This window comes from Gopherus evgoodei, chromosome 2 (assembly GCF_007399415.2).
Source record: "Gopherus evgoodei ecotype Sinaloan lineage chromosome 2, rGopEvg1_v1.p, whole genome shotgun sequence".
Taxonomy (NCBI): domain Eukaryota; kingdom Metazoa; phylum Chordata; order Testudines; family Testudinidae; genus Gopherus; species Gopherus evgoodei.
The window spans coordinates 145,625,817-145,647,840 of record NC_044323.1 but is presented as its reverse complement, the minus strand read 5'-3'; positions in this window follow the sequence as shown (position 1 = coordinate 145,647,840).

Sequence of the window (22,024 nt, the reverse complement as noted above, 5' to 3'; positions counted from 1 at the left end):
ACCAATCTGCCAGTTGATCTCATGCTTCCCCTTGCCGTCACTCATGAACAAGATCCCTAGATACTTGAACTCTTTCACTAAGGTAAGCTTCTCCCCCCTCACCTGGAGACAGCAGTCCACTTTCTTCCAGGAGAGGACTGTGACCTTTGATTTGGAATGCTGATTCTCATCCCAGCCACTTCACACTCAGCAGCAAAATGTTTGAGTGCACGTTAGAGATTGCAGTTCTCCAGTTTGTCAAGGTTATTTTGAATTCTAATCCTGTCCATCCAAGTGCTAGCAGCCTCTCCCAGCTTAGTGTCTTCTGCACATTTTAAAACATACTCTCTACTCCATTATCCAAGTCATTAATGAAAATATTGACTAGTATCAGACTAAGGATAGACCCCTGCAGGGCCTGTTGTAATAATTGGGCCTTAAAATTTACCCTAACTGTAATACTCAATGTGAGAAGTATGTGAACGTTCAGAAAATGTCCCTATAATAAAAAATGTTGATAGGAAAAGGTAAAAAAGGGAGACAGACTGAATTAGTCTAACTGAAAAAGACCTAGTGATATAATTCAGGGACTGCATTGAAATCATGCTGTGGCACTGGCAATTAATGAACCAAATGAATGTAGGCCTAACTAGTGTACAAATAAAGGGACTGGCTATTTCACCCATCACTTTATTTCTGGGTCCCTAAAGAAAAGCTTTGCAGGGAAAGGGTGGAAGAACAGATAGAGACTACTGTAGTGAGCTTCACTATTAAGGCTGCCACCCTCACCATCTGCTGGGACCCCGGATCTTCTTTTGTCCTAATCCTGAGGGATGTCCTGACCATCCCAGCCCAGAGAAAGGAATCCAGATTACATCACCATCCCTACCAACTCCTGCTGAATCCTAAGTGCTACCTGAGATAAAACAGGACCAGACTTTAACAGCATCATCATCATCTCAACTTCTCTTTTCCCTAAAAGAAGTAATTAGCATCTTTGATACCATCTAAGAGACTGTCAAACAAGCAGGTTTTTCCTTCTCAAAACTCTCTCTACCTAAAAGGGAAAGAGAACAAGAAATGTGGTTACAATTAAAGCCTTATTTAATAATTTACATTTCAAAGGCTTTAACTGTTTTTTCTTCTTATCTGTATCTTTAATAAAAGGTTAAAAGGATTTTTAATGATGTGTTTGACATGGTACTAAGCAGGCTGAGGTCTATGAATACCAAACCCCAAACTTTGTTTAGTACTTTTTAATGTTGGACTGTGACTGGGCCATGTTAACACCTTTGGCCTATTTGTTCTATTTAAATTAATACAACAGACCCCGCTAAATACTTTCTCCCAGTTTGACAGTGAACCATTGATAATTAGTCTTTGACTACGGTATCTAAGATACTATCTAAGCTTGTCTTCACTACTGCACTACACTGGCATTGCTGCATCGACACAGCTGTGCCGGTGTAGCATGTCTGGTGAAGATGTGATACGTTGATAGGAGAGCTCACTTCCGTCGATGTAATTAATTCACCTCAATGAGATGCAGAAGCTATGTTAGCAGGAAAGTGTCTCCCACTGACATGGCGCAGTGTAGACACCACTTTGAGTCAATGTAAGTTTTGTCATTCTGGGCGGGGATGTTTCACACCCCTGAGAGATGTAATTTACATCAACTTAAGCGTTAGTATAGACAAGGCCATAGTTGTCTTCTCTCCATCTCTGCAGTCTCAGCTCTTTTTCTGCCTTCTTTCTGCTTCATTTCTCACTTATTTTTTAACATATTCTCTCACTCCCTTTCTTCCTTTCCTCACAGTATCTTTTAAGTGCAGAGTGAACCTAACTGTATTTAAGCTACAGTCAAACTTCCAAAGTCACAATGTTCAAGTGGGTTTAAAATTTGTTTAAGTAATTTTGCCTTCCCCAGCAAAAAACCTTCCCCCTGTGGGTAATGACTTTTGAAGAAATTACCAAAGCCTTTAGCAGCAACGGCCATCAAAGCCTATAGTATATTTTCCCAAGGGTCCTCCATCCCACTCAGCTGCTTAATTTTGCAAGAAATTTGGCTGCTATCAAAAGTCTTAACTTTTACTGAAAGAGCTACAGTAAACTCAGAGCTATGTAAATACTCCCAATTTATCCTCCTCAGTCAGACAGCAGTGCACCTTTCTCTGAAGCACTGAGTGAAGCAGCCAAGTAGGAGGAGTAACGTGGTGTTTCCCTGGGAAGTTTGGCAGCCTAAGTAGTACTGGCTGCCAAACTATACAAAAACAAAAAACCTGTTGGCTTTCATATTCAAGCAGCTGGACTGCTTAGAACTTGAACTTTCACTTGAGATAGAGACGTGGTCTGGTAACAGTAGAAGAGATGCTAGGTTCTTGAGGCCCACTTACAAAGAGTAATTTTTCTTCACCAAACGACTCCTAAATTCTTGCCTCACTTGCACACAAAAATATTAAGACCAAATGGGGCCCTTCTAACTTGTGTGTGCATTACGACGACACACATGGAGTGTGAATTTACATTCACAATACCACAGAAATGATATCCATCACTGGGATTTATTCTCCCCTGCCTTACACTGTGGCTAGTCATTTATACCTGTTCAAAAGGAGAGTGAAGCCATTTCACTTGGTAGTGTTTTACATCCACTTTGCATGAGCATAAATAACTACACACTGTGCCAGGTGGTGGAAAAATCTGGCCCACTGTGTCTCCTGACTTCTGTTTTTCTCTCATTCCTTTCTTTGCCCTTCAATCATTTTTTGGTTTCCTATTACAGTATATACAGTACCTTTGCATCTTTTCCAAATCTTTTTTTATTCCTCAGACTCATTTTTTTCAATAACGTTCAATAATTTTTCCTATTGCATCTCAACAACATTTTTCTCTCTTCCACATTTCCCCACGTTTCCTGTCTTTCTTTCTCTCTACTTTTTTCTCTGCCAGCTCCCCCCCACCACCCTTTTGTCCATATTCCATCTATTTGTACCCCCTTCTCTGTCCAAAGGCAGGTAATGTGGTCATTTGTTCTGTACTGATTATATGTTTATTTCACATCCCTTTGATATATTCAGATATTTGTCAACATCTACAGGATCTTTTCAAACCTTACCATAATTCCTATTCCTGCACAATGTTTCAATACTATTGCCACAAATCCTGCATGTCTTCTCCAAAACAGACAACCTATATTGCTCAAAGGATCTCAGCTTCTTGATGCACTGTAAATGTAAATGTTTGTGTCTCAGTCTACACTTGTTTAACCACCTCTACTGGCTGCTAATTCAGCATGTTTTCCTAGGGACAGTCCCGATATTTGGGGCTCTCTTATATAGGCCCTTATTACCCCCCACCCCGATTTTTCACATTTGCTATCTAGTCACCCTATGTTTTCCCAATGTACATATAACAAATACAAAATGAAGAAAACAATTATAATAAAGTTAGCAGGCTTCTGGTAGCATCTCAGCACAATATCTAGGATATCAGTTATTTCCTAAGTATAGGGAAATACCATCGCTCTGGGAGATAGCGTTCCTACAGCAACCAAAAGACGTCTTCTATTGTTGGAGGCTGCATCTACACTATGGGGTTGTGCTGGCATAACTACAGTGCTATAGCTATGCTGTTATAGTTCCCATTGTGTAGATATGGCCTATGATAGTGAGGGGGCGATGTTGGTAAATGTGGATTTTCTTCATGGTGAGATGGAGATAGGATAAATGACTGACTCATTTGGAGAAAAATGTAAAAAGAAGCTTTTTTTTTTTAAAAAATATCACACCTGAGCTGGCTCAGAAGGACCTGCAAATATTTTTCAGCATTGTCTAATAATGTCTCTACATTATGGAGTCATTATACATTGGTCCTGCCTGATCTAAGTAGGAACAGGGACTGCCGCATAAGAGAGATTATAAGTGGTGAAACAATTAAACAGAGACACAAATGCAACTCCTTCAGTTCAAAACACCGAACCAATTTTAGAACACACATCTCTTATATACCAACTAAGGAACTATACACATGGGAAAAGTCTGCTAGGTTGGGCTCTACATGATAACATTGGGTAAAATCTGTTTCTCACCTGTTTTATGTAATGTCCATCTTGGATTTGTAAAAGGACAGCTAAGCCTCCATCTCGAATACCCTTCTCCTCCGATGATTTAGTGCCCTTTCAGCATTTTTCAAATCAATGAGGGAAAAGGTCAGGGCAGTTAGAGTCACATGACAGCCATAATCTGCCCGGTAACTGCAGGTTTTTTAATGAGTGGCACGCCTGTCACTCAGGGCTGTCCAGCTGAGTGGCAGCCAGAGTCTCACACAGTTCAGCTAGCTGCCAGGACTCACAGGACTTTGGATTCTTGGTCTCTATTAACATACTTGCACTCAAACTGCTACACTCCATTAGTGAGCGTGTACTTGCACTGGACTGTGAGGTCAAGCAGAGACTGTGTGGGCAAGCAGGAGCGGCGCCAGGGTTTTTGGTGCCCTTGGCAGGGGTCCTTCCGCGCTCCCGGTAGTTGGCGGCAATTCTGCGGCGGCGGGTCCCGGAGCGAGTGAAGGATCCGCCACAGAATTGCTGCTGCCGACCCAGAGTGCGGAAGGACCCCCCGCCGCCAAATTGCTGCCGAGGGCTGCTTAATGCCACCCTCCCAAATCCTGGAGCCCTAGGCGACCGCCTAGGTTGCCTAAATGGAAGCGCCGGCCCTGTGTGCAAGCACTGAACACCTACCTGAGAGAGGAGATCTACCCAAGAGGGAGAAGACCTGTCCAGAGAGAGAAGACTACCCAGTTCCTGAATTCCTGTTTGGGGTCAGGCACCCCTGATTTTCACCACTATCCCTGTCGGTATACTGAATTTTTGTCATTGTGTCCCTGTCTTCAGCATATGGTATTGTAATACCCATTGTGGTTTCCTCTGTCTTATATCCATAGGTTAAGGGGGTTTAAGGGCTCTGAGCTTCATGCTCTGGTAACTCTTAACCACCGAGTGTGTCTTCCTTGTGTTGTTTATTGTCTAATTTAATTTCTAGTGGCATAATAAATATGTGTATGTTACATCTTATTCTGTCTCTGTCTTAATAAATCACCCGAAGACAGATGTGGGAGGGGGTGGGATCTGCAGACAGCCCATCTTCTGATCTGTGTAGACCATAGTTAAACTGTTTTGGGCTAACAATAAGATGCATATGAGGGCAGCTTTCCAATTCTTTGGTGAGCATATGTAATAATGTTTATATAACTGGATGAAGCCAAAGCAATGATAAATAGCAGGTATTGCTGTAACATTAAACCATCACCAAAGGGGTGTGTGTGGGGGGGTTCCATTGTTGGATTAAAATAAAGAGGATTTTAAAAAAACAGCACCAAGAGAACAGCGGAAATAAAAGAGGCTGGCTAAGCAAAACTCAAATTATATAGGATTTTTTGGTGAGAGAGTAGTGAGTAGCTGTCCATGTCAATTCTTATTGAAGAAAAAGAATAGCTAGCCAAGTCTTGTATTGGTTTTCTTACACTGCAGGGTTAAATTTGTTCTGTCACAGGAGTGAAATAAAACAAAACAGGGAGATGCTACCTCCTGCATCTTTGTCTCTGTAGTTCAATGATAAAGAATTCATTTCAAGCATGACACAGTCCAGAAAAAAAACAAACAACAGATTCTTTTTCTCCCTACAAATGATGGAAAGATCTTTTCATTTTTTTGAGAGTCTTCAGTATAACCATGGGCAAAACAGAAACCAACTTTCCCCTCAATCTGGCAGTGACCAGAATCAATTTTTTTTAAACACATACACACCCACTCACCCCATAATATACTTCCTTTTCACATAATTTTGCATTTCTTGGTTCCAGATGATAAAGAACTGCCAAACTCCCCCTAGAAGCAATGTCTTTACTGACTTACTGGCTCATTTGGAACAAAGTAGTACTAGGTCTCATGAGAAATCATATTCTTGTGTGATTCGGGTTGGTCAAGCAGACTACAGAGTTTCACACATTGTAATACAGATAATCATCAAAAACGTTGGGTGCTGGAAGCAGCCACAACAAAATCAAACCTTTGAACTTGTTGAGGAACACTCAGCTTGGGAATTTTCAAGCTCTTTCCTAAAATATTGCTAAAATTAAGTGTAGGATTAGACAGACACCTAGATTATTTGGGTGAACTCCTGGCCCTCTTGAAATCAACAGGAACTTTGCCATTGATTTCAGTGGGATCAAGATTTCACCCTGTGTCCAAATGACAGCTTTGAAAGGATGCAGCAGTTGCCTCATTATGTAAGTTTGATTTATAAATTGATTATGAAAATAAAAAAAAAATCACACAGTCTGTGGGTGTTTGTATCTCTCTCTCACTCACACATGCATTCACTAAAACATTAGCATTTACCAATAGTTAACCTTCAGTGTTGAGATTTCTATTGTTTTTCACTCTGCATGAAGTACGAGATATCTGTGGTGCCTCTGTGGTATCTGCTAGCAAATGCTGACTTTTTAGTTATTTATGCACTATGAAGATAATAACCTAATTACCTTTAAAAACATTTTCTATTTGCTGGAGAAGGGGTAGAAGTGGCTTAGGGAAAGATAAAACGAAAATGGTTAATGGCCTTAGGGAAAATATCACCCTGAGTGAACTTTCTTCAACTGCTCCTTGAACAGTGGGAGACCACTCAGAAGTCAGAGTAACAGCAGCTGGAGCAGCAGCGGGGCTGCAAATGTCATACTTCAGGGAGGGTAGAGAGGCGATGCATGTGAGCACCTGGATCCCATCCCACAATTCTCTTTATTCCCCCCTCCCCCGCTACCTTCTGGGTGGATACGGCTCTTCTGAAGCCTGTTGATCATGGTGACCCCTGACCATGGCTCCCTGGGCAGTTGCCCACATAGCCCACTCATAAGGCTGGCCCTGATACCATGCAATAATTTGGTAGGAAGCACAGTGTAGTGGGACTAGGAGTCTGAAGACCTGGGTTTTATTCTCTGCATTGCTTCAGACTAACTGTGTGACTTTGGGCAAGTCACTTGATTGATTTAGCCTTTGGGATGAGGGGAAGCAGTAGATGTGGTATATCCTGACATTAGTAAGGTTTTTGATACTGTCTTGTATGACTGTCTCATAAACAAACTAGGGAAATGCAACCTAGATGGAGTTACTATAAGGTAGGTGGCAAAACTGGTTGGAAAACTGTTCCCAGAGAGTAATTATTAGTTGTTCATAGTTAACCTGGAAGAGCATATTGAGTGGGATTCTGTTTCTGTTCAATGTTTTCATCAATGATTTAGATAATGGCACAGAGAATACACTTAGAAAGTTTGTGGATGATTCCAAACTGGGAGGGGTTGCAAGTGCTTTGGAGGATAGGATTATAATTCAAAATGATCTGGACAAACTAGAGAAATGGTCTGAAGTTTTTCTTAAGCTCTGAAGATAGGACAAGAAGCAATGGGCTTACACTGCAGCAAGGGAGGTTTAGATTGGACATTAGGAAAAAAATTCCTGTCAGGGTGGTTAAGCACTGGAATAAATTGCATTGGGAGGCTGTGGAATCTCCATCACTGGAGATTTTTAAGAGCAGGTTGGACCACCTTCAGGGTGGTCTAGATAATAGGCAGTCCTGCCTTGAGTGCAGGGGAGTGGACTAGGTATCCTACTGAGGTCCCTTCCAGTCCTACATTTCTGTGTTCTATGATTATTTCAAAAGGCAAAACAGAAAGAGGCAGGGCTCAGATCATGCAGAGTGACCACAGGCAAAGTCTTCAGCAATGGAATAACTGAACCCTAGTTAATGCAAACATTGTCTTGAATGCACCAAGTATTCAAATTGGAAAATGCAGGAGCTGTTGAAGCTTTGGCTGACAGTTATTTGATTCATATTTTTATGAACAATAATAATTTCTTTTAGGACAAAAAACTAAATATGTCAGTTCACAAATGTTTGGTAGTGAAGAATTACATATACTGAAGCCAATGAAATTCAGGAGGTTCCAGGATACTGCAGATTAAGGATATACATTGTACTTACAGTGAAGTGTAGTTCAAAATATTCAAGGCAGCTTTATATTCATGCTAAGCATAGAAACAGAACAAGGAAAATCAACCAATTCTGGGGATTCTTGATAAGCTAAAACTCTATGAAGATTGAAAAAGTGACTACAATATTATGTTCTCACTACCCACTTGTCAAAAGGCTACATTGGTCTGCTACTCACCACATCTTCTACAATAACTACCATACTCAGATACAGTATAATTCATAGAAGTTGTTTTGATGTTATAGAAACATGTTCCTCCCTCTCTTTAAAATGCTACACAGGAACCAGAAGGGACATCTGGAGCATACAAGAAAACTGCTAGCCGTAAAGGCTATTGTGGCCAAAATCACTTACTGTACCAAGAAAGAAGAGAGACCTGGGGGGACACGGGCTATATTTGCAGAATGTGTAGATCAAAGTCAGCCTGAGTAACTATATCAGGGAAACCACAGCAGCATGGGCAGCTGCACAGGCTTGACTCGACTGCTCAGGATTATATGTATATACTCAAGTGGCCACCCCCTGTCCTGCATCAGCTTCACTGCTACTGTTACTTGAGCTAAATTTGATCTAGCTAGATCAGTGGTCTCCAACGCGGTGCCTGTGGGCGCCATGGCGCCCACGGGAGCATCTTAATGCACCCACATCCTGGCTCCCGGGAGAGCACCCGCCGAAATGCTGCCGAATTTCAGCAGCATTTCGGCGGGGATGCCTCTCGATGACATTGCTTGTCAACGGCAAGCGGCGTCATCGAGAGGCGTCGCCGCTGAAATGATGCTGAAATTCGGCGGCATTTCAGCAGGTGCTCTACCGCCGCAGTGGTCCTTCGGCTGGCGCCCGCCAGCCAAAAAGGTTGGGGACCACTGAGCTAGATCAAAGCTAACTTGAGTATGCCTACATGTGCTGCAGTCACCCCTTCCAATTGCAGTGTAGACCTACAGTAAAAAAAATTAGGGGACAGGGACATATTGCCCTTCTGTACATACTAGTCATTTTCTATAAGTGTTTCGTCAAATGTGGTTGCAAATGACTTCTCCACCAAAGCCTCCCTTATTATCACTTCTTTTATATCCTCTCTTCCATATGCCTCCTAAGCTTGGGTCACTTTCTTGATCCCCTTTACCCGCCCTATAATTAATAATAGTATCACTTTGACATTGAAATTAGATCTGCCAATCCACGTATTATACGTCATGTTCGTCTAAAGTTGGTTGTAAACTATTAGTAAGTCCTATGTGGTCTTAAAGGATTTGGGCTGCTGGAGTTGGTTAGTTTTCCATTGGGAAAGAAGTTAATGAAAAACACCAGAATTTCTTTCTATACATATTTTGATTTACAGGATACCCATAGTTCTTGTTGCTACTTGACTCATAGATTTTAAGATCAGAAGGGACCATTATGATCATCTAATCTGACCTCCTGCACAATGCAGGCCACAGAAACTCACACATCCACTTCAATAACAAACCCCTAACCTATGTCTGAGTTATTGAAGTCCTCAAATTTTGGTTTGAAGACCTCAAGCTGCAGAGAACCCAATGATGGGTAACAAAGTTTACACACATGGAGAACTGTTTCAGGGTTTCGTCTAAACAAATATATGTATGTTAAAATTCCTAACTGCTTCCCAAAGTGATGCCTCTATGACAATATTCCCAAATTGCGTAGCTTGTGTGTGATGGAAATGGAGCTGCTACATAATTTATTTATACTGTATGTTGACCAGATTGTTAGGATGCTTACTGTATGAATATATTGATTTCATTTAAGAGGAGCTGTAAGGAAAAACAAGCAGGAAGGAGGGTTCCTTGGAAAACAAGAATTCTGTTTTGGAAAAAAAATAGTAGTAATAAATAATAACAATAAAGTTTTGGCTCAATTCCAAGACAGAGACTATTAGAGGCAATAGTGCAGTGGTTTGGGCTCTCACCTCAGAGATAGGAGACACAGGCTTAAGTCTGCTCCAAATAAAGCACCAGACCATAGAATCAGTCTCTTTATCCCATTGAATATACAAAGTGGAACAACTGCAAACAGGAGAATGAAAGACACTCACTCCAAAGTAGTCCATGGGGTAGTAACACAGAGCTACTGAATATTCTGGTTGGTCTCTCTTCTCTGTTCAGAAATTCTATCCCCAATCTGGAGAAATATTCTTAAGGAAAGTTTAATCAAAACTGATGTTTCTACAAAAATATTTGACTTTGATTAATCAGAATTTACTGATGGAAAAAAAAAAGTTTAATTTAAAAATTCCTGACCGGCTCCTGCAGGAAGGAAAAAGAATGACTCAAGCTAAGCCATTGCTCTGCAGCCACTTGAGAGCTGTTAAGAGAAAATGCCAAGCCACCAGAAGCTCAAAAGAATTACAGTAGTTTATAACTGGACTCTCTTTCTCAACATAGGGGGTATTGTTCAGAAGAACCAGACTAAGATGCAGGAATCTGCTGGTGTTTCTGATAAAACTAGATCTGCTTGTTGTTTTAAAATCCTGTTCTCTAAATGCTTTGTTCCTACTGTTAAAGTACACAATACTTTGGTCTTAAAGGCTGTCTTATCACTGGTCACAAATTTCCAAAGAGAAGAACAACAGATGCAGAACACAGACAGACCCACTGGGTGAGCATGGTTGATACACAGGATACTGTAACCCAGGGTCTGGGCTAAGAGTGGAAGAACTGCAGAATTCTGACCAGGAGAGATAAAGACCCAACCTCACACCTGAAGAGTTGCCCTGAGAGAGAGAGAGAGAGAGAGAGAGAGAGAGACTACAAAGGGAACACACATTGGCGCAACTAGCCCTGTAATCAAGACAAACTGTATTTGAATTCTTCCCATAAATCATTAAGAACTGTATGTTATAAAAATACTACAGGTCACTTTCATCTAGATGGCCAGATGTGTCCAGTCAAAACCAATATCACCTCATCTGGGTTTCTCAAAGTAGACTAAGAAAATACCTATTCCTTTTCACAGTGTCAGACAAGGACCATTACTTACAGACAATACATCTGGAATGCTGCCCATTAATTTGAAAGAAAATACCCTATCCTAGTAGTAAAGATACTGAAGGTTGGGTTTAACCACAGTAACTATTCACTCTTTCTAATCCCAACTGAGAAATGCCAGTAACTTTATTAGCTTCATTTTTCTACCACAATAGGATCTTCAGGCTAGTGACTAACCCTAAGACCATTTTTTCCTCTTATATGAGGAGGGATAGTAGGTGAGACCTCATGAAGCCTTATCGTGAGGTATTTCCATGTGACAGCTGAGGTTATATTTTCCTATTTAAAAATTTCTTGGTAAAAGCTGAAACTTAATTTCAGGGTCTCTCTGTCCAAAATTCTCTCTCTTGTTTTTTTCTTAATTTTAAACTAATCAATCAATCGTTGAACACTCTGATGTCTTAAAACAGTCTTCATTCTCTGGGGAGTAATATTGGAACTTTTCCTTTAAGTTAATGTGTGTGTTATTTAGTTATACACACTAAAAATAAAAAGAGTACCTATCCCTTGCTCTAGGTGCCTCTGATAAACATTAAAATCAAAATCAGAAAGTATCTTCCTATAAACCCAACAATATAACTTTAGTACCCATATTCACTGTAACTGCTTATACATTATTATATTGTGAGTTTTATTATATTTGCAGTAACACATTCACTATAGACCAAAATAAATAATAATATGTCCTACAGGTCAAATGATTCACTCTCTTTTTGGGCCAAGAGAAATGGGATAAAAGGGAGCAGAATCCAATATGATACAATAAATATTTTTCTGTTGTAGACCCAGCTCTCATCTTAACTCAAGTTTACATAACAATTTGGCTAGCATTGACACTAAATTTTTTTTCTAGGCTTGAACAAAATACTTAAAGTTCCTTTTATAAAATTTTAATTTCTAAGTAATGCTTTCTACTTAACTTGTTATTTTCATCTACAGAGCTGCTATTTAATTTTATCAACTAGATTTTATTTTAATTACATATCTGTATTCTCTTGTATGCAGAAAGGTAGCTTACTTCAAAACTTACTAATAGTTTGTGATTATCGCTGTAGCTTTCTCAAGTTCCAGATTTGGGGAGAGTGAAGTTGAGGGGAACAAGATGAAACTGACTCTCTGCATAGGCGGGATTTCTATATTTAATTACATGTTTAGTATTCTGTCTGTACCTTTCTGTACTTGTAGCTTCCTGCCATACATGTATTTTGGACTTCTCTCATTCCTTGCTGTCCAGTCAATGGTCCTCCCCTTCTAAAGGCAGTGAGGATATTCATATGAAATAAACTTACTCAAACAGCTTTTGTGTAAATGGAAACATGAAGTGAAGCTTCTCAAAAGCAAAACTCAGAATTAAATAAAATGAAAATACTGTGTTATATATAAAGATGAAGAGATATTAAAAAACAGTGTAGTCCTGTTTGTATATGTAACTCACTGATCATTGAGTGTGTTATATGTCCTTCTCTGCACCTGAGCCACAGAAGAGCCAAATTTGTTGCAGCCCTCAAGGAGTTAGAAAAGCTAACTTTTCATCTCAAGCTATAAAGACTCATGCTTTGAGTTCTGCATGTCCCGAGTTCAATCCCTGAGGTAAGTCATGATGGCAGCAATTCACATAGATACTTGAGAAAATTCTTTCCGTATTTGGTCTTCTTGTATCAATCTTTATTGAATAGAGAGACTAGTTCTTCACTTCCTTTGAATCCTAGCAAGTTGTGCACAAAGTGTGTATAAAATGCTACCACTCTGATTTAATGACATTTTCTATTTCTCTACATACATGTAAATGATTACACAAGGAATGAGGCAATGGAGAATCAGGCTATTAGTCTTTAAAATGAATGCTTGTAACAAATTAATCTATAAACACCACATCTCAGGACATAGAAGATCACCTATATATGACAGGAAGAAATGGAACATCCATAATGGAAGAAAAGGTCAGTGCTGTATGAAATCTAAATTGTCTCTTAAATCTCTGGAATGAGAATTGGAGAAGGAATATAAAACAGAGTAGAAGAGTCAAATCTCAAAATTTCATAACTGAATAACTTATGCTAGATTTTGAAATAATTACTAATGAGCAGAGAATGACAATGAATAGCTTATGTAGGTTATGAAGAACTGTGTTCATGTAGGGCAATGCTTAGCTCAGATGTAAGCGGGTGCAGCTCCACTGACTTCAACAGAATGACGCCTATTTATACTTGGCAGTGTTTTTGCTCTAATGCAAAAAAGGCTTTTCAAAGCTAATCAACATAGTGAGCAATGCATTTGTTTGTATGTTTTAGTAACCAGTGACTATGACAGACAGACTTCACATATCCATGTGATAAAGTAATTTATCATGAAACTCTGACCAACTCACCTGCACTGTGGGGATTAATCTATCTCCCCTGAGACACTGCAAATCTTTGACCAACTTTAAACAACCATCATAGAGTGGGTTTTTTTTCTGAAATCAATCTGCCAGAGAAATGTTTCCTTATTCTCCCAAATATGCAATTTTCCCATCAATTTACATATGCTTGAGATGCTGGGCAAGTGACAGCATTTCTGCAATATTGATAATACAACTAAATGTGTCATATTTCATGCTCATGCAGAGATTGAAATGACTGTTTAGCAGAGCATTTTTTCAATGGCAAGGATATGGCCCAGAAGTGGATCACAAAAGAGCACCTACTGGATGGCCTCAGTCTCCCAACAGATTGCCCAGATCGGTGAGCCAGCCCCATTGCACTTTTCCATGTAGGGACAGAACCAGCCCCCATGACATAACTGGTGGGGAGCAACTCCACTAGATGATCACCAGAGAGAATTCCTTCTCCTTAGCCTCCTTCCTTTTAACTCTGAAGAATCCAGAATGCTGTGTTCAGTATTCAAATTTATACAGATTCATATTAAAACATTTCATAGATCCCTCGGCCATAAACTGCTATGTTTTTGAGTTGTAAATATTTTATTTAAAGTTTCAGCTTGCTGACTTTTAACTCAAGCTTTTAAAAGTAGTACACTGTTTTTTTTCTCAAATTAAAACTGCAAAACAACTCTATCAGTCTAACATACTTAAAATATGTCACCCAATATTTTAGTATCTGAGCACTTCATAACCTGTAATGTATTTATCCTGAAAGCATCCCTGAGATGTAAGGAAGCACTGTTTTTAGATGGGAAACTGAGGCATGGAATAACTAAGTGACTTGTCCAAGACTGTGAGAAGTCTGTGGCAGAACATGAAATTGAGCCCCAGGCTAATTTCAGGACCATCTTTCCTCTCACTAAGTCTTGCAGATCAAGACAAATCTCTGAAGACTGAGTGGCCAGTTAAAGGTCTCAGTTTATACTAGGGTAAATCTGAAAATATTCCACCGACTTCAATGGAGTTTCTTCAGATTTTCACAAGTGCAAATGAGAATTACCTCAATATGCACTGCATTGTAACTTACTGTATATACAGTAAGCTATTTAAGAACAGCTTGTAATATGAATTCTTTGAGTGATTGTTCATGTGCATTCCAAGCAGGTGTGTGCGCGCCGCATGCACGCCAGCCAGAAGATTTTCCCTTAGCAGCATCCGTAAGGTCAGCCCTGGAGCCCCCTGGAGTGGCACCTCCATGGTGCCCTATATAGGAGCCCACCAATCCTCCACCCCCTCAGTTCCTTCTTACCGCCGGTAACGGCTAGCTGAAACATTGCTTGCTCTTGCAGCAAGCCTAGCAGTGTCTTGTCTAAGTGTATATAGTTGTTTCCTTTCTCATAGTTTAGAGTTAGTGTTAGTTGTAGATAGTTAATAGTTGTTGGGGGCTCCCCACAATGTACTTGCACGGACTGTGGGAAGCTTATGCTGAAAAGTGACCTACACTCGTCCTGCGTGAGGTGCCTTGGGGAGAGCTACCAAAGAGAGACTGGTTTAATATCTGCAGAGGATTCCATCCCAGGATTCTTAAGGACAGAGAGTAGAGACTCAGAGTGTTCCTGATGGAGGCAGCCTTACGGCCACATTTGGACCCTGAGCCTGCCAATCTGGCGCCCAGCACCTCATCCTCGGTGTGCAGCGCTCCAGCACCACTAACAAGTCAGGAGGCTCAGTCTAAAACTTTTAAGTCCCACCACCGAAGGGAATCGGGACATAGAAAATCAAACCGATCACCATCTCCAGTGCCCGTGAGAAAGAAGAGGCCGTGAGAGACCGTTCACCCCACCAGGACCTTAAAAGGCTGGCGGCACCCACAAGTGTGGTAGGATAAGCCGAGCCATAACCTCATCCTCCCAAGGTCCCATTGATTCCTGCCCTAGTGGGGGTGCGGTCAAGTCTGGACTGGTCTAGATCCCCGGACCTCAATGAGGATGTGCATTTCCCATTGACGCTGGAGGCGTTTGAGGCGACCTCTGATTTATTAAACCTCTTGGTGCCAGCCTCCCTGCGCCATTCGAAAGAACTGCCAGACATGGCCCAACCCCCGATCCAACCAAGGGGCAAGCTGGCCATGATGTTGCAGTCCCAGCCTCGCGCCGCTCCGGTGTCACCGGTGCAGAAAGACCGCTCATGGCACCATTCCCCAGCGACAGTGAGTACTGCTCCCCCTCAGTCCTCCTATTCGGAGACCTCAGACTCGGAGGCGGAATCCTACTGCTCCAATAGATCGATGAGCAGGTGGCCAGCTTCTCAGGCAAGCAAATGACCTTACCCCACGCAGTGGCAGCAACAGTGGCAACTGCCCTCCCAGTGGCTGTTCTGGACTCCCTGGGCCTACCATCAGTCCCTGGGACAGGTGCATGGCCCGCGCTCCAGGTCTGCATTGGTCTCCTCGATTGCAGTGGCTCCAGTGCAAATGCCTCCACCAGTGGCACCGCTGTCTAACAGGAACATGCTACAACAGAACCCGGTACCGCTTAGACACCGATGCGGACAATGCTTCCAACACCACAGGCACTGCCCAGCACACCTCGTTGTTCCGCGTCGATCCCGGTACAGGCCGCGGTGCTGCATCCTACATCCGCACCAGCTACGCAACCAGAGTACTGTGTGCTGCAGAACCCTGCAGAAGCTGAGGATACAGAGGAAGGTCCTTTGCAAGTGACCTCCCTCTTCCTCGCCGGATGAGGCAGTTGCAGGAACTTCAGCGGCACTGGCCCTAGAGGACAACTGGGTGCTTCATCAGGTACTTAAGCGTGCCACTCAGAGCCTAGAGATCCAAGCGGAGGCGATCGAGGTGGATGTAGGTCTGGCAGTGGACGTCCTGGCCCCCTCAGGCCCATCTAGGGTCGCCCTACTGTTGATCAAAATGATAGCTGATACGTCCCACACCTTGTGGCAGATACCAGCTTCATTGGCCCCTACAGCCAAAAAGACAGAGGTGCTACTTTGTACCCGCCAAGGGCCATGAGCATTTATATACCCACCCTCCCCCGGACTCTCTGGTTGCGGATGCAGCCAACCAAAGACAGTGTCAGGGATTCCAAGGGTTTACACCAGAGAACACGAAGGCCAAGAAGTTGGACCTCTTTGGTAGAAAGGTGTACTCTATGGGGGGAGGGGGATCTGCAACTATGTATAGCCAATGAACAGGCTATAGTGAGCTGGTATGGCCATAACATGTGCTCAGCCTTGTCCAAGTTCACTGAAGTCCTTCCCCAGGAATTGCAAACAGAATTTTCCACTCTGGTAGAAGAGGGGAAGCTAATTTCCCGGGCATCCCTCCAAGCAGCCCTGGATGCGGTGGATGCAGCCTCCGCACACTGGCAACCAGGCTGGTCATGTTGCGAGGAGCCTGGCTTCAGAACTCAGGCCTTCCACATGAGGTCCAACAGACCATCCAGGACCTCCCCTTCGAGGGGCCCATGCTCTTCTCTGAGAAGATGGACAAGAGGCTCCATAGCCTAAAGGACTCAAGGGCTACCTTACACTCGCTAGGCCTGCGCACCCCAACCACCCAACACAGGCAATTCAGGCTGCAGCCAGCTTCGCGGCCGTACCAGCCCCAGAACCACCTAGAGGTCTCGTGTAGGCAGAGCAGAAACAGCAGAAGGAGGCAACAACAGCCCTCCAGCCAGTCGTCTGGCCAGCCGCAACCTCCATCGGGGCCTAGACTCCAAATTTGAGGGTGCGGTCGAGGATGACATACCAGTCAGGACTCTGGATCCTACCAACCCTACCTTTTCATCAGGTCTGTCCCCCTTCTATTGTGCCTGGTCCTAAATCACATCGGACAGTTGGGTGCTCTACACGGTAGAGAGGGGATATTCTATCCAGTTCTTCTCTCTCCTATCCCACCAGCCCTCCTCCCCGTCCCTCTTCAGGGACCCCTCTCATGAGCAACTTCTAATTCAGGAAATGCAGTCCCTCTTTGTAGTAAGAGTAGTGGAGGAATGCTCAGGGGTTTTACTCCCGGTATTTCCTAACACCGAAGGCGAAAGGGGGCCTCAGACCCATTCTGGACTTGCGGCTTCTGAACAAGTTTGTAAAGAAGCTCAAGTTCCGTATAGTCTCCTTGTCCTCCATCATCCCCTCCATGGATCTAGGAGACTGGTACACTGCCATTGACTTGAAGGACACGTACTTCCAAATAGCAGTAATCCCTCAGCACAGACGTTATCTTAGGTTCGTAGTGGGCAACACCCATCTCCAGTTTACAGTTCTGCATCTCGGCCTGTCAATGGCCCCAAGGGTCTTCACAAAGTACATGGCAGTTGTAGTAACTTTCCTGCACAAGCACAGAATTCGGGGTGCTTCCCTACGGGACAATTGGCTCATCAAGGGCTGCTCCAAGGCACAGGTGGCCTTTATCAGACACTTTCCTTGAGCTCAGTGTCCTGTTGAACGAGGCCAAGTATACCCTGTTTCCTGTCCAACGGATGGAGTTCATAGGGTAGTTCTGGACTCTATGTAGGCCAGAGCATAACTATCGGAGGCCATGTTTTGGTCCTTGTCCGACATTATCCTCGGTCTCCATTTCCTGACCACCACAGCGAGGAACTGCCTCAAGTTGCTGGGACATATGGCTGTGTGCACCTACATGGCGAGCCATGCTAGGCTCAGGTTGTGCCCTCTTCAGTCCTGGTTAGCGACTGTGTACTGACCAACCAGGAACGCTCTGGACTAGGTGGTGATGCTTTCCCAAGTGGTGCTGGATTCCCCAGTGGTGGCTTGACCCGTGGGTGGTCTGTGCAGGAGTACCCTTCACCATGCCTCAGCCATCCTTTTCCTTGGTGACAGATGTGTCAGACCTGGAGCAGGGGGTGCATCTCGGGAATCTCAGGACCCAAGGCCTTTGGTCCCCAGAGGACTTCTCCCTATACATCAACGTCAGGAAGCTACGGGCTGTTCACCTTGCCTGCGTCACTTTCTGATCTCACTTAGCGGGCAGGGGCATTGCAGTCCTCATGGACAATACCTCGGTGATGTTCTATATCAACAAACAGGGGTGTGCACGCTTCTCTCCCCTTTGCTGGGAAGCCCTCGTGTTATGGGACTTTTGCGTACAGAACGCAATTCACCTAACGGCATCCTACCTCCTGGGGGTGCAGAACGGCCTGGCAGATGCCCTCAGCCGCTTGTTCCATGGTCATGAGTGGTCCCTTGGCCAAGATGTGGCATGCTCAATCCCCAGAGAGACCTGTTTGCCTCGAGGGACAACAGGAAGTGTCAACAGTTCTGCTCCCTCATCTCCGCGTTCCACCGAGGAGCTTAAGGTGGTTCAGTCTTCACAAACCCATTAGTTTGTCACTTCCTCAAGGGCCTGGATAGGCTGTTCCCGCATACTCAATAGCCAGTCCCGGCTTGGGACCTTAATTTTGTCCTCTCCGCCCTCACGGGGCCCCCCATTTGAGCCACTGGCTATATGCTCTTTGCTTTCTCTCTCCTATAAGGTCGCATTCCTCGTGGCTATCACCTCGGCCAGGAGGGTATCACAGCACTCACATCTGAGCGTCCATATGCTGTCTTCCACAAAGACAAAGTCCAACTCAGGCCACTCCCAGCGTTCCTTCCTAAGGTCGTCTCCCAACTCCACATGGGCCAGGACATTTTTCTCCGTGTTCTACCCTAAGCCACACTCCTCCAATTCAGAGTATAGGATGCATTCCCTGGACATTTGCAGGGCCCTGGCATTCTATATTGAATAAACTAAACCATTCAGGAAATCAACCCAACTCTTTGTAGCTGTGGCTGACAGGATGAGGGGACTCCCCATCTCTTCACAGCATATCTCCTCATGGATCATGGCCTGCATCTGCAAATGCTACAATCAGGCCAAGGTGCCTGCCCCACCAATCACAGCCCACTCCACAATGGCACAGGCCTCCTCCGTAGCATCCCTGACTCAGGTCCCGACACAGGAGATATGCAAGCCTGCCACATCGTCCTCAATCCACACATTCATGTCGCACTATGCCATCACGCACCAGGCCAGAACCGATGCAGACTTCCACAGAGCGGTGCTCCAATCTGCAGTGAACTCCGACCCCAACACCTAAACTCAAGCTTGTAAGTCACCTGCTTGAAATGCACATGAACAATCACTCGAAGAATCAAAAATGGTTTCTCGCCTTTTTCAACTGTTGTTCTTCGAGATGTGTTGTTCATGTCCCTCCAATACCCACCCTCCTGCTTGTCTATTGGAGTGCCGGCAAGATGGAACTGAGGGGGTGGAGGATCAGCAGGCCCCTATATAGGGCGCCATTGAGGCTCCACTCCAGGAGGTGCCAGGGCCAACCCTATGGATGCTGCTAAGGGAAAATCTTCCAGCTGCTGTGCACACAGCACCCACGTATCTGCTTGGAATGGACATGAACAAAACATCTCAAAGAACAAACAGTTACAAAAAAAGGTGAGTAACCGTTTTTTACATCAGCTGGCATATTAAGAAAACAAATTTTAAAGCACAATCACAAAGGGACAAAGTTAAGGCTGAGAGTTTTCTTCCCTATTCCTGTATGTATATGTTAGTGAATGTTTGATTTCCTAATTTTAATGCTGCACTAATGATATTTGTACACAGACTGTATTGTGCATGTCTCACAGAGGTCTCCACTCAACGTTGGGGTGCCTCCTCATGACTGCATCTGAGTAATAGCTCCACTTGTTCTGATGCCCCTGTCTCGTGTTCATGCTGAGGCATTTCTCATGTTCCAGAAGTTGAGGTGCTTCCTTTTTGTGACTCCAGATGCTCATTTTTCTGGGCTTGGCTCTCGAGCCAGGTTACTATGGTTTTCCCCTTCTAGAATATCAAAGTCTCATTGGACTGGCTGACTGGGTATCATTCCTAGCAATCCTCCAATCCAAAGCAATGCCACTTTGCCAGTGGCTGATCGAGGAGTACACACTACTCTGGGTTCTAGCACAAGACCCCTCAAATCAGTGGCCAAGGTCTGCACCATCTCAAATCTTGTTGCTGTTTCCCTGAGTTTTTTCCTACTTCACCTCAATCAGGCTTCCACTCCACCACCCTTCTTGATAAAAACTCTTCTTTCTGGGCCTAGATCCCAAGGCTTCTACACTCCTCTGGGGTTTCTTCCTTTCCCTCTCTAAATCCAGAGACTGACTTCAGGTTTCCACACTACAGCCCTTCTTTTCTCATCTTTTCTTGTAACTTTATGGTGCAGCAGCCTCAGCAGGTAAGGCTGTGACTGTCACCTACCACAGTTTTCACATAAGCAAAAATCTATATTCTCTCACCCAGTCCTGTGTCCTTAAAAATGTGAAGTAATACTTCAATGCTGCTCCACTTTCCTGGTACACTTACCAGCCCTTTCAGACCTTTAGGCATTCTTTCACCTTTAGGCATCTTAGTTCTTCATAAAGAATCTTTCTTTTTGTGTCATTCTCCCAGCATTGCCACAGCAGATGCTCAACTATTTCTTGGACTTCACATGTGTTGCATAACCCACTTTTGTGCTTGTTTAGTAAATATAAAGGATCATTCAGGTCACGGTGACTTGTTAGCACTCTATTACTTCACTTCTTCTATCATAGCTATTAAATACACTATTATCCTTTGGTTTAGGACATATTTCATAGAATCTTCACCTTTTTTTCAATTTGGTCCTTAGTTCTTGCCATTCCTTCTTTTGAAGTCCTGTTTACTCAGAGGGATCTTCATATCACCTCCTCATTTGTAAGGCATTTTTCACTGTCTTATCTGCCATTTCATTCCCTGGCATCCACACTATATGTATATCCCAGTGTACTATCCATGTATAAGAACAGTATTTCATTGATTAAGTCATTCCTGCTTTCTGAGGCTCCCTTTCTAATCTCCATTATACTCGATAAAGAGTCAAATAGGATAACAATCATAGTTGGACAAAAATCCTTTGTTCAGGTCAATGCCAAAAATATGCCTATCAATTTGAGATACAAAGGCTGTTCCCACTGTACCTGTGCTGTCATCTCTACAGCCTCCAGTTTAGATTTGGAAATGCTGACCCCATTTGCCAAATATAAATTCATAAATCATAGTTATGATATGACAATCCTGCTCTTTCCTTTGTTTTATCATCTACTTCCAAATCCACAACTGGAAAGGCAACCATCCAACCATAGTTTGACTTTCCATGAATAAACATTCATTTCTTCAAGATCTTCTTTTTTACCCAAGTGAAAATCTTATACTTACCTTTTGACCCTGTCAGCATGTGGGAGTTTGTGGCACTATGATGGGGTGTTCATGCCACACCAACGCTGAAAGGGTTAAGAAAGCTCAGAAAGGGCCAATTAGTGTGTAGGCTCCACGTGAGAGGATTAGGCTGGAGAAGCAACCCCTGTTTGGAGGATGAAACTCACCTGAGCAGGTATGGGCTGTGCTAGGATAAAGCCAGGAAGCTGGCAATAGAAAGGGCTGAAGTTAGGAAGGCTTTAGTCTCTCTTCTGTGTATTAGAGTTGGAAGAAGGAAACCCAGGAAAAGAGTAGGATTCTGGGATCCTGCCCTGAGGGAGGGTCATACCCTGAAGAGAGAAGGGTGGAGAAGAAAGCCTGTGGGAGGCAAGTAGGAAG